We start from the raw sequence: 10,656 nt of genomic DNA, 5'->3' as shown, positions 1-10,656 counted from the left end.
CCCAGGTAACCTTCTTAGGTTACATCATTTCCGCTGAGGGGTTCTCCATGGACCCTGAGAAGGTTTCGGCTGTCTTACAGTGGCCCCAGCCCAGTGGTCTTCGTTCCCTGCAGCGCTTTTTGGGCTTCGCCAATTATTATCGGAAGTTCATCAGGGACTTCTCCATGCTGGCCAAGCCTCTCACGGATCTGACCAGGAAGGGCAGTAATTCCCAGGTCTGGCCGCCCGAGGCCATCCAGGCTTTTGAGGCTCTAAAATCTGCCTTTGTGTCGGCTCCAATACTGTCTCATCCCAACCCTGGGTTGCCCTTTGTTCTCGAGGTGGACGCGTCTGAGACGGGAGTAGGCGCCCTTCTGTCTCAGCGTCGAACACCAGAGGGTCCTCTGCTTCCCTGTGGGTTTTACTCCCGGAAACTGTCTCCCGCGGAGTGCAACTACCAGATTGGTGACAGAGAGTTGTTGGCCATCGTGCAGGCTCTCAAGGAGTGGAGGCATTTGCTCGAGGGTTCGGTGGTTCCGGTTCTCATCCTGATGGACCACAAGAATCTGACTTACCTTTCTGAGGCCAAGAGATTGACACCACGTCAGGCCAGATGGGCTCTGTTCCTGTCACGTTTTAATTACGTGGTCTCTTACCTACCCGGTTCCAAGAACGTCAGGGCGGATGCCTTATCACGTCAATACTCCGAGCTGTCCAGGGAGGAATCGATACCGACTTCGGTCATACCTCCTAATCAGATCCTGGCCTCCCTCTGGGAGACCTAACGGCAGATGTTTTGTGCCTGAGGAGTTGCAAACTCGGTTGTTGCGAACCTACCATAACTCCAAGACCGCTGGGCATCCTGGAAAGAATCAGCTGTCCTGGGCTGTTTCACGTTTGTTCTGGTGGCCTTCTCTACGTTCTGACATCGCCGCATATGTAGCGGCATGCTCTGTTTGTGCCCAGAGTAAATCCCCTCGGCACCTTCCATTGGGCCTTCTGCAACCCATCGCTACCGGGGAGCGCCCATGGTCACACCTTGGCATGGACTTCATTGTGGACCTTCCTGCATCCTGAGGCCATACGGTCATTCTCATGATTGTGGATCGGTTTTCCAAAATGTGCCACTGTGTTCCTCTCAAGAAATTGCCCTCTGCACAAGAGTTGGCCACGGTTTTCGCCAGGGAGGTCTTCCGGTTGCACGGTTTGCCCAAGGAGATAGTGTCGGATCGGGGGAGTCAGTTTGTGTCCAGGTTCTGGCGCGCCTTTTGCTCCCAGTTGAGGATTCATCTCTCCTTCTCCTCGGCCTACCACCCTCAGTCCAATGGGGCCGCAGAACGATCCAATCAGGCCCTGGAGCAATTCCTTCGTTGCTATGTCTCCGATCATCCAGACAATTGGGTTGACCTTCTGCCTTGGGCTGAGTTTGCCAGGAACACGGCGATGAACTCTTCCTCTGGGACGTCTCCCTTCATGGCCAATTATGGGTTCCAACCTGCCGTGTTACCGGAGTCATTCTCTCCCCAAGATATTCCGGCTGTGGAGGATCACCTTTCCGCTCTACGTGATTCTTGGATACAGATCCAGAGGTCCCTTGAGGTCTCTACGCAGCGCCAGAAACTCCAGGCTGATCGCAGACGGGCGCCTGCTCCTTCCTACCAGGTCGGAGACCGTGTATGGTTGTCCACTCGCAACCTCAACCTTCGAGTGCCCACTCCCAAGCTGGCTCCTCGCTTTGTTGGTCCCTTCCGAGTGCTTCGCAGGGTAAACCCGGTTGCCTATGCCCTTGCGCTCCCACCTGGCATGCAGATCTCCAACGTGTTTCACGTTTCCCTGTTGAAACCACTGGTGTGCAATCGCTTCACCTCCTCAGTTCCTCGGCCTCGTCCGGTCCAGGTGGGCGATCATGAGGAATATGAGGTGAGCGATATCCTGGACTCACGCTTGGTCCGTGGTCGGGTGCAGTTTTTGGTCCACTGGCGTGGTTATGGTCCAGAGGAGCGTTCCTGGGTTCCCTCCGCAGATGTCCATGCTCCTGCCTTGCTCCGAGACTTCCACGCACGCTTCCCCCAGAAACCGTTTTTTACACCGCGGAGGAGGGGCCCTTGAGGGGGAGGTACTGTCATGGTCTTACCTCTTGCTGGCTTCTTTCATCTGACATGTGCTGGCAGCCATGTTGGTTTCTGGGCTTCTTATAACTTACCACACCCTGCGGCTCCTCCTTCCCACTGGGAGGAGCTGGATGCCTTGCATATATAGGAGGTCTGTTGCTTCATTTCCCTGCTTGGTCCTCTTGTATTCACATGCTCCTGAGATTGTGCTGCTGCTTTTGGTTACCGACCCGGCTTCCACGGACTACCCTTCTGGCTCCTGATCCCTGGCTTCGTTCGGACTACCCTTCTGGCTCCTGATCCCTGGCTTTGTTCGGACTATCCTTTTGGCTCCTGATCCCTGGCTCCGGTGGAAGACTCTGCACTGTTTGATCATCCGTTTGGACTTTTACCTTGCTGTTTGGTTTTCAATAAAGCCTTCCTATTTCATTTATCTATTGTTGTACGTCTGATTCATGCTTCCGTGACACCACCTTCCCTCCATGAGCACACTCACCCTGTTGTCAGCTGGCACCAGAAGCTGTACCCGCTGTTCTTGTGACACGTTCAGTCCAGTTGTAGTAGCAGCAGATACACATATACAGCTACAAGGGAAGCGGAGCGGCAGCAGGTGACCAATCACAACACAAGTCAGTGCCCCAGCGCTGAGCCAAAGACTTCTGGACAAGGGTGTGCTCCTCCCAGCTCAAATATCCCCCCAGTGTGAATCCACCCCCTCCCATGTAAATCCCCCTAGTGTACTCCCCGTAGTGTATTGCCCCATTGTAACCCCAACTGTATAAATACCCCCAATGTAACCCCTTGCAGTGTATTCTCCCCTGCAGTGAGAGGTGAATTAGTGGAGCCAAGTGCCCAAAACAAGTCACTGGGCACAGGCACTGGGCTCTGGAACTCCAGCGGGAATTGGGACCCCGGGCAGTGCCCGAGTGTCCAAATGGTTAGTCCACCCCTGCCCCCAACCTGTCCTGATCCCCTCTCCCTGCCGGTATAATCTGATCTCATTAAACCCAATATCACCAGAGTAAGTAGGTAGGTAGATCAGTCAGTGGGTAGATTAGTGGGTAGGTGGGTGTACCCACTGGCTTTACCAGCTGCCTTGGGTCACTGCAGCAGCTTCTGCACCATGATGCCCATGTCCTCAGCCTTGACAGCCTGGAGAAACTCTTCTTAATCCTCAGTGCTGCTCCCCAGGGGAGTACGATCCTGGGTACTAGAAAGGAAGGCAGATCCTGGCAGAGCTTGGTCCTCACATGTCACATCCCCAGCATCTTTCCCTGGAGAGGAGGAGGAGGACTAGGAGATAGATGGGCACACCGGCTCAGATGTGCTGCTGGGTCAGGAGAGCACACTTGAGGGGTGATCACCATACTCAGGAGTCAGGAGAGGACAGGGCGACCCTGGAGGAGGAGCTGGGAATATCTGGGGGCAAGCTCCATATTTGGGAGCTGTGCTGGAAAGGGAGGGGCTGAGCTGGGGTGAGCCAGGGAAGGATCCAGGAATATCTGGGGCGAGCTCCATACTCAGAGCCAAGGATGGAGGGGCAGAGGTGTAGGGGTAACCTCTGAGGAGGAGTGAAATAACACAGAGCAACCTGGAAGGGAAGGAATATGGGGGGGAAGGGGGCAGCATTTTACAGGGCACAGTGGCGACAATTGATGTGGGCACAGTGGTAACAATTGCTGTGGGTACAGTGGTAACAATTGATGTGGGCACAGTGGTAACAATTGATGGCATGGCACAGTGGTAACAATTGATGGCATGGCACAGTGGCTGCGCTTGATGGCACAGTGGTGACAATTGATGGGCACAGTGGTGAAAATTGATGGCATGGCACAGTGGATGTGTTTGACATGGCACAGTGGCGACAATTGATAGCACAGTGGCTGTGTTTGATGGCATGGCACAGTGGTGGCAATTGATGGGTACAGTGGCGATACATGATGGCACAGTGGCTGCGTTGCATCGCACAGTGGCTGCATTTGAAGGCATGGCACAGTGGCGACAATTGATGGCACAGTGGCGACAATTGATGAGCACATTGGATGCATTTGATGGCACAGTGAGGCTGCAATTGTTTTTTTTTTTTTTTGTTTGCGCCCCCCCAAAAATGTTGAGCACCAGCTGCCACTGAAGGAGACTTTTATGCCACATGACAAGAAGGGTGTGTGTGCATGCCCAAAAAAGGGCTTCCAAGAAGAGACCACCCTTTATGTGAACCGACCTATGAGGGCTCCATGCCAAGAAGAGATGTCACAGGGGGCGTATAATAAGGGGGCTGGGAAATGTGTAAGCTAACCAATTGAATGCATATGTTTTGTGATGTCATTTGCCAATAAAAAGTAGCTGCTCCGGCTCAGCTGGGCCCTCTTGGAGTTGGATGCTGAAAAAGGTGAGATGTAGATTCTTTGTCTGGTCTGCATATTTCACCTTATAATTTAAATCAAACGGCAGAAATGGGTTAGCCCTGAGATTGTATCAGGGTCATCACTATCAAGCCAAACACGAGAGCTGTTGAACCAAGTCTCTGAAATTCACACAAAATCCAAATCCTCCTCATACAACAGTATCTCAAGTTCTCCCATCTTGTCCGTCAGGCTCCTGCCATTTTTGAACATGCCACGTAGTTTAGACTGGTTGCATGCTATCCTCTTATTGGGTGTTCCGAGATTGCAACTAGGGCTTGTTACTATACTTACCTTGGGTTTATGTGCTTTTGTCAATCTACCACTAATGCCCCCAATACTACCCTCTGGACTATGTCCTACGCTGACTATCTCTACCTCTGGACACTCCCCCCCGTTGCCTTGTTTAAAAACCCTCTAACTTTTTGGCCATCTTTACTCCCAACACATCTGCACCCTCCTCATTTAGGTACAATCCATCCCTTCTATAGTACTGGTGACCGATCTTCCCTTGTTTTCTTCCTTCTTTCTACTACTTCTGCCATTTTTGTATACTTCATTTGCTAGCATTACCGTGTTGCCTGCTTACTCGGATATCATATCCCTAGTTGAACTTGAAGTTGTTGTTCAGTATACCAAACGATGCATAACCAGGCATGTACTGGCCATCAGGACTACTGGGAGTTTCCCGGTGAGCCAATGGCTCAGTGGGCCGCTTTCAGTGACAACCTGTCAAATTAATGGCTGTGCTACTCATGTAGCCATTGATTTGAGCACCGCTGTACTGCCCATGACAAGGTATCGAGCTTCTGGATGCAGCGCAGAGCACTTCGGCTCTTTCCGCCCCTGCTTGGCTCTTTCAGAACGCTGAACACAACTTCAGCTAACTCCGGCCCATACTCGTCCTTTTCCATCACCACTCGACTTCCCTCGCCCCCCTCCTCTCTGACAGCTCTTCAGCTCCATCCAGCAAAACTCAGCTATCTCCGGCGGCCCCCACGTAATGGTCGCTGTGAGTTTAAATGAGCCGGTGCTGCCTGCATTACGTCCTGAGAGCAGCCGACAGGCAGAGAGGTCCCAGAGCAGACGAGGGAGGCCAGAGGATGATGGTGCTGCAGGAACCCATCCATTTCAAATATTTTCAGCAAAAAATTTATATAAACCATGCTTATAATTAAAACAATTATATCCAAAGTGCAAAAAGAGTACAAATGAAATGTTTTTAATTATAAGCATGATTTACATTAAAAAACATTTTTGCTGAAAATATTGTTATGCACATTTCAATATTAATTGACACTTTTGATGAACTTTTAGCTATGTGGATTTTGCATATTGTTTGTATAATTATTTGCACCGAATGGATTTTTGATGTTATTTTAGGTAGTGCCACATCCTTTGCTATACAGTATATTCAATTTATCTGTGGATTTGTGGTAACCTGTTTGATGTTGGCAGCTGCTCACTACTGACGTTGATCAAAAATTGGTGTGCACATTAGTTGTTTATTTTAAAATATATAATGCAGAGCCAAGCTTCGGGCCTAGTTCTAGGGGGTAGGGATGAGCTGAACACCCCTTGGTTCGGTTCGCAGCAGAACATGCAAACAGGCACAAAATTTGTTCGAACACACAAACGCCATTAACTACTTCCAGACCGCCGCATGTATATGTACGTCGGCAGAATGGCATGTACAGGCACATTGGCGTACCTGTACGTTCCTGCCTAGACGTGGGTCAAGGGTCCGATCGGGACCCCCCCCGCTACATGCGGCGGTCGGATTCCCGCAGGGAGCGATCCGGGACGACGTCGCGGCTATTCGTTTATAGCCGCCCCATCGCGATCGCTCCCTGGAGCTGAAGAACGGGGAGAGCCGTATGTAAACATGGCTTCCCCGTGCTTCACTGTGGCGACTGCATTGATCGAGTGATCCCTTTTATAGGGAGACTCGATCGATGATGTCAGTCCTACAGCCACACCCCCCTACAGTTGTAAACACACACTAGGTGAACCCTAACTCCTACAGCGCCCTCTGTGGTTAACTCCCAAACTGCAACTGTCATTTTCACAATAAACAATGCAATTTAAATGCATTTTTTGCTGTGAAAATGACAATGGTCCCAAAAATGTGTCAAAATTGTCCAAAGTGTCCGCCAAAATGTCACAGTCACGAAAAAAAATCACTGATCGCCGCCATTAGTAGTAAAAAAAAAAAAACTATCCCCTATTTTGTAAACGCTATAAATTTTGCGCAAACCAATTGATAACCGCTTATTGCGATTTTTTTTACCAAAAATAGGTAGAAGAATACGTATCGGCCTAAACTGAGGGAAAAAAATATTTTTATATATGTTTTTGGGGGATATTTATTATAGCAAAAGTAAAAAATATTGCATTTTTTTCAAAATTGTCGCTCTATTTTTGTTTATAGCGCAAAAAATAAAAACCGCAGAGGTGATCAAATACCACCAAAAGAAAGCTCTATTTGTGGGGAAAAAAGGACGCCAATTTTGTTTGGGAGCCACGTCGCACGACCGCGCAATTGTCTGTTAAAGCGATGCAGTGCCGAATTGTAAAAACCCCTTGGGTCATTTAGCAGCATATTGGTCCGGTCCTTAAGTGGTTAAAGTATGAGACAAGGAAAAACGCATATATTGAGAGTCCAAGGGCCGCACACCCCAAAATGTTGTAGATACAAAAATGGAGAAATTCCCCCCGGGGGCTTTTAAGCGACATATTGTGTAAGGTATATTAAATTCAAAGACATGGAAATATATAAAAAAAAAATTCTTTACTAGGTTTCTGTATCACGAGTAATGAAGATGCAGATAGTTGTAATATAAAATACATTCAGGTTACAGACAGTTGGAGACCTATCTCAACAACAATTAAATGTTAAATGATACAATGGAATAATATATAGTGCCATTGATGAAGTAGCTTCCATAAGAATACCCCGACGCGTTTTGACCACAATTTGGTCTTCTTCAGGGGGATTTGTATTCTGGAAAGATGTCAAAAAAAGTATGTTAGGATACTAACATTCAAGTAAAATGCTGGCACCCATAGTACAGATAGTGAGGATATATTTACCGCTCAAAGCATATAGAAGGTGACATGTAACCAGAGATGATGGCCGTGGTGCAGACAAAGGATCCCGATATCCCCATGATGAACGTCCCCCATCACTCCAGGCGGGAGTCAACCAAACACAGGCTTGCAGGGAGTCTCGGGTGTGAACCTGCGAGAAGGGGGGGAGGGGGGCTAGGAAAAACAGACGACACCCATAATGATTCAATATATATTTGTAATAAGAGTATAAAGTCATTGTGTACTAACAAGATCTTGGCATAAATATGTATAAAAGAATATGATAGAGTATGAAGGTATTGTTGATACTCAAAGCAGAATATCATGTTATTAAATATACCAGAACCATTGACATGGTAGGTATAATATACAAGTGAATGCAGAGTGAACATGCTGCTGGTGGATGAAGTGATTGAAAAAAAGACAGAAAAATGTGTGGTGCAAAAGTAATGTGTATGTGTGTGTGTAGGGTGTATAGGTACAGAGTGCATGTTAATGCACTGTGTATGGGTTTGGAAATACAAGTGTGTGTAATGATGTGCAAGGAAAAAAAAAAAAAAAAGATAAAAAAAATGTAATAAAAAAAGCGGCAATATGTAGTGAAAATTGAAAAAAACAAGAAAAATCTAGCGAATCAGGTGACATGAGCAGAAAGTAAAAAATGTAGGAAGTAAAAGAAAGTATGTGTGAATGGTGAAGGTCAGTGTGATAGTATGTCCCAGTGCTGGTAGTTGTAAATAAGTGTAGATGTATGCATTTTAAGGCAGTAATGATATTGCTAAATAACTACAAAGTGTAGTATAGTGTGCAAAAATAATATGAATATATGTAGTCAGGGCCGCTTATAGAAATCATGGGGCCCCGTACAGCCTACCTGACGGGGCCCCCGTGCACAAATTTCCAAACAAAAATCCCCCTCCTAGCACAACCCCTTCTAAATTACCCCTCTGCCCCCCCCCCCCCAGTCTCTCCTCCCAGCACATATCCCCCCATTCTTCCTCCTCACACATATCGGCCTCCCCAAATCACCATTACATTTGCCAACACAGCCATGAAGAGGTGTGCTGTGTTTTGTTCTCCCCTCCTGTCAGAAGAGTGCTGGTCTTTATAGTACATGAGACCGGATCGCTCTTACTGTAGATTGCATTGCACTGTACACACACACACACACAGTGCCCCTATCTCCTCCAAAGGCTGCTCAGTGCTCACCTCCCAGCAGCAACTAATGTGGATAGGGGGCAGTGTGTACCAGGGACGGATCCGGAGTCTAGTTTTGGTAGGGGCACTCCCGGAAAATAAGGTGTTGCTTACAGAACTGTATTTAACATATTTAACGTATCATACAGTCTCCTAACCTTGTTTACAACAGTGACACTGTTTTAAAGTGTTACATGCATCTGATCACAATGCCGGTATCATATTTATTCCTACTGAGACACACAACCACTTTATCCCAATATGACATGCTGGTGCAGGTCCCTGAACGCACCCTGCATGCATTCTGGGACCCGCACGCATGACATATTGGGATATAGTGGCTGTGTGTCTCAGTAGGAATAAATTGGATGCCGGCATTGGGATGCATGTAACACTTTAAACATCCCCAAGCCAGTAAAAGACAGCTCTGCGTGCTAGACGCATGTCTGCAGCATGCCCTGTGTGAATAAAGCCTAAAGATGAATTTTTCTGTCATTCTATATAATCATTATTATCATGATAATCACACAATACAGGTGCTCAATGCACCTGTACTGTGTGATGATCATAATGATAATGATTGGTAATTGTAATATGGCACATGGAGGGGGTTAATGTACTCTCTGACCAGTGATAAATAATTAACCCCTTTGTGCTGCATTAGTGGCAATGTTTATAAACCCCTTCATGCTGTAGCATAAAAGGGGTTAATTAACACTGATGGTGCCAATGACTGTCATTAATGCAGCACACAAAGGGGTTAATTGCCACAGGTCAATAATACTAGGTGAGTACATTAACCCCCTCCAGGCTCCATGTGCTATATTACAATTTGCATTGAAAATTATTTAACCCCCCCTCCCCCAAAGCATTAACCAGTCCACTTCACACATCTAAGACGGAGGTGTTAAATACGGCATTGTTATGCAAATGAGCTACGTGATTACTCACTTGCAGACACTGAGACACTGAGCTCTGGCTACAGGTCCTGACTTTTGCCAGCATCTTTTCTTCAATCCCGCGCTCCCCAGCCTCTGAATGATGACGTCAGACCAGCCGGGACTAGGAAGCTCCTGTCGGGTGGAGATCACTCCGCCTGACAGGGAAGTGAAGCATCACTCGCACCGTTCTGCTGCTACTCTGCAAGGTGTGTAGCAGCGGTCTTGGTGTCACCGCAATCCCCACCCCTATAGTACCACTACTGGGCCCCTCTAAATAAACTGATGGGGCCCAGGGAATATATCTTAGGCCACCTGGAAGCCGGGGGAAGCAGAAAAATAGTCCCTTCAGATGATGCCTCGTAACGCTGTCATTCTCTGCTCCACCGATCCTCCTGCTGTCCGGGCCCCCTGTGTGCCCGGGCCCCCTACAGGAGGGCTGGTGGTCCCCCCCTATCAGCGGCCCTGTATGTAGTATGCTGGATCAAGTACTCACATGGGCTCACATCCTGTCAGTGTGTGGAGGGAGCTCTTCTGGGATCATTACCAAACCCAGGAAAATAAGGCACATTAAATAGGGTCTAAGCCAATTAGTGCCAGGTGTCGTCTTTTCCCTCCCCCTCATCAACCACAGCCCCGTGCTGGTTAACTCTTTACTCCCTCGGCGTTCTTGTAAGCTGATGCTTCGGCCACTGCCGTCACCTCCATCGCAATCGCGTGATGTCCTGACGCAAAAACGCACGCAGGGCCGAGGCCATGCATGCATGCGGCGTCATGGCAATTCTGGAGGTGATCAAGGAATGCCGCCGACACGGTAATGTTCCCCCGGGTGGCCACAGGTGGAATGGCACACCCTAATGGGAGCATAAGTGGTTAAAGTATATGCGACACAAACATGAAAAATCAAAAGTGCTCATTTTAAAGGCTAATATGCAAGTT

General features: G+C 48.2%; 1 long non-coding RNA gene across 1 annotated transcript; it reads right to left on the bottom strand.

Moving 5' to 3' along the window:
• Window positions 1-7,252: 7,252 nt before the first annotated feature.
• On the bottom strand, window positions 7,253-10,362 carry LOC120939609. The gene is made up of 3 exons (XR_005749309.1): window positions 10,214-10,362; window positions 7,586-7,756; window positions 7,253-7,496 (listed from the first exon to the last, which is right to left on the bottom strand). It is a non-coding gene; the product is annotated as an uncharacterized LOC120939609 (long non-coding RNA).
• Window positions 10,363-10,656: the final 294 nt, after the last annotated feature.

The sequence above is a fragment of the Rana temporaria genome, chromosome 5 (assembly GCF_905171775.1).
Source record: "Rana temporaria chromosome 5, aRanTem1.1, whole genome shotgun sequence".
NCBI lineage: Eukaryota > Metazoa > Chordata > Amphibia > Anura > Ranidae > Rana > Rana temporaria.
This window is presented reverse-complemented; position numbering and strand designations above follow the sequence as displayed.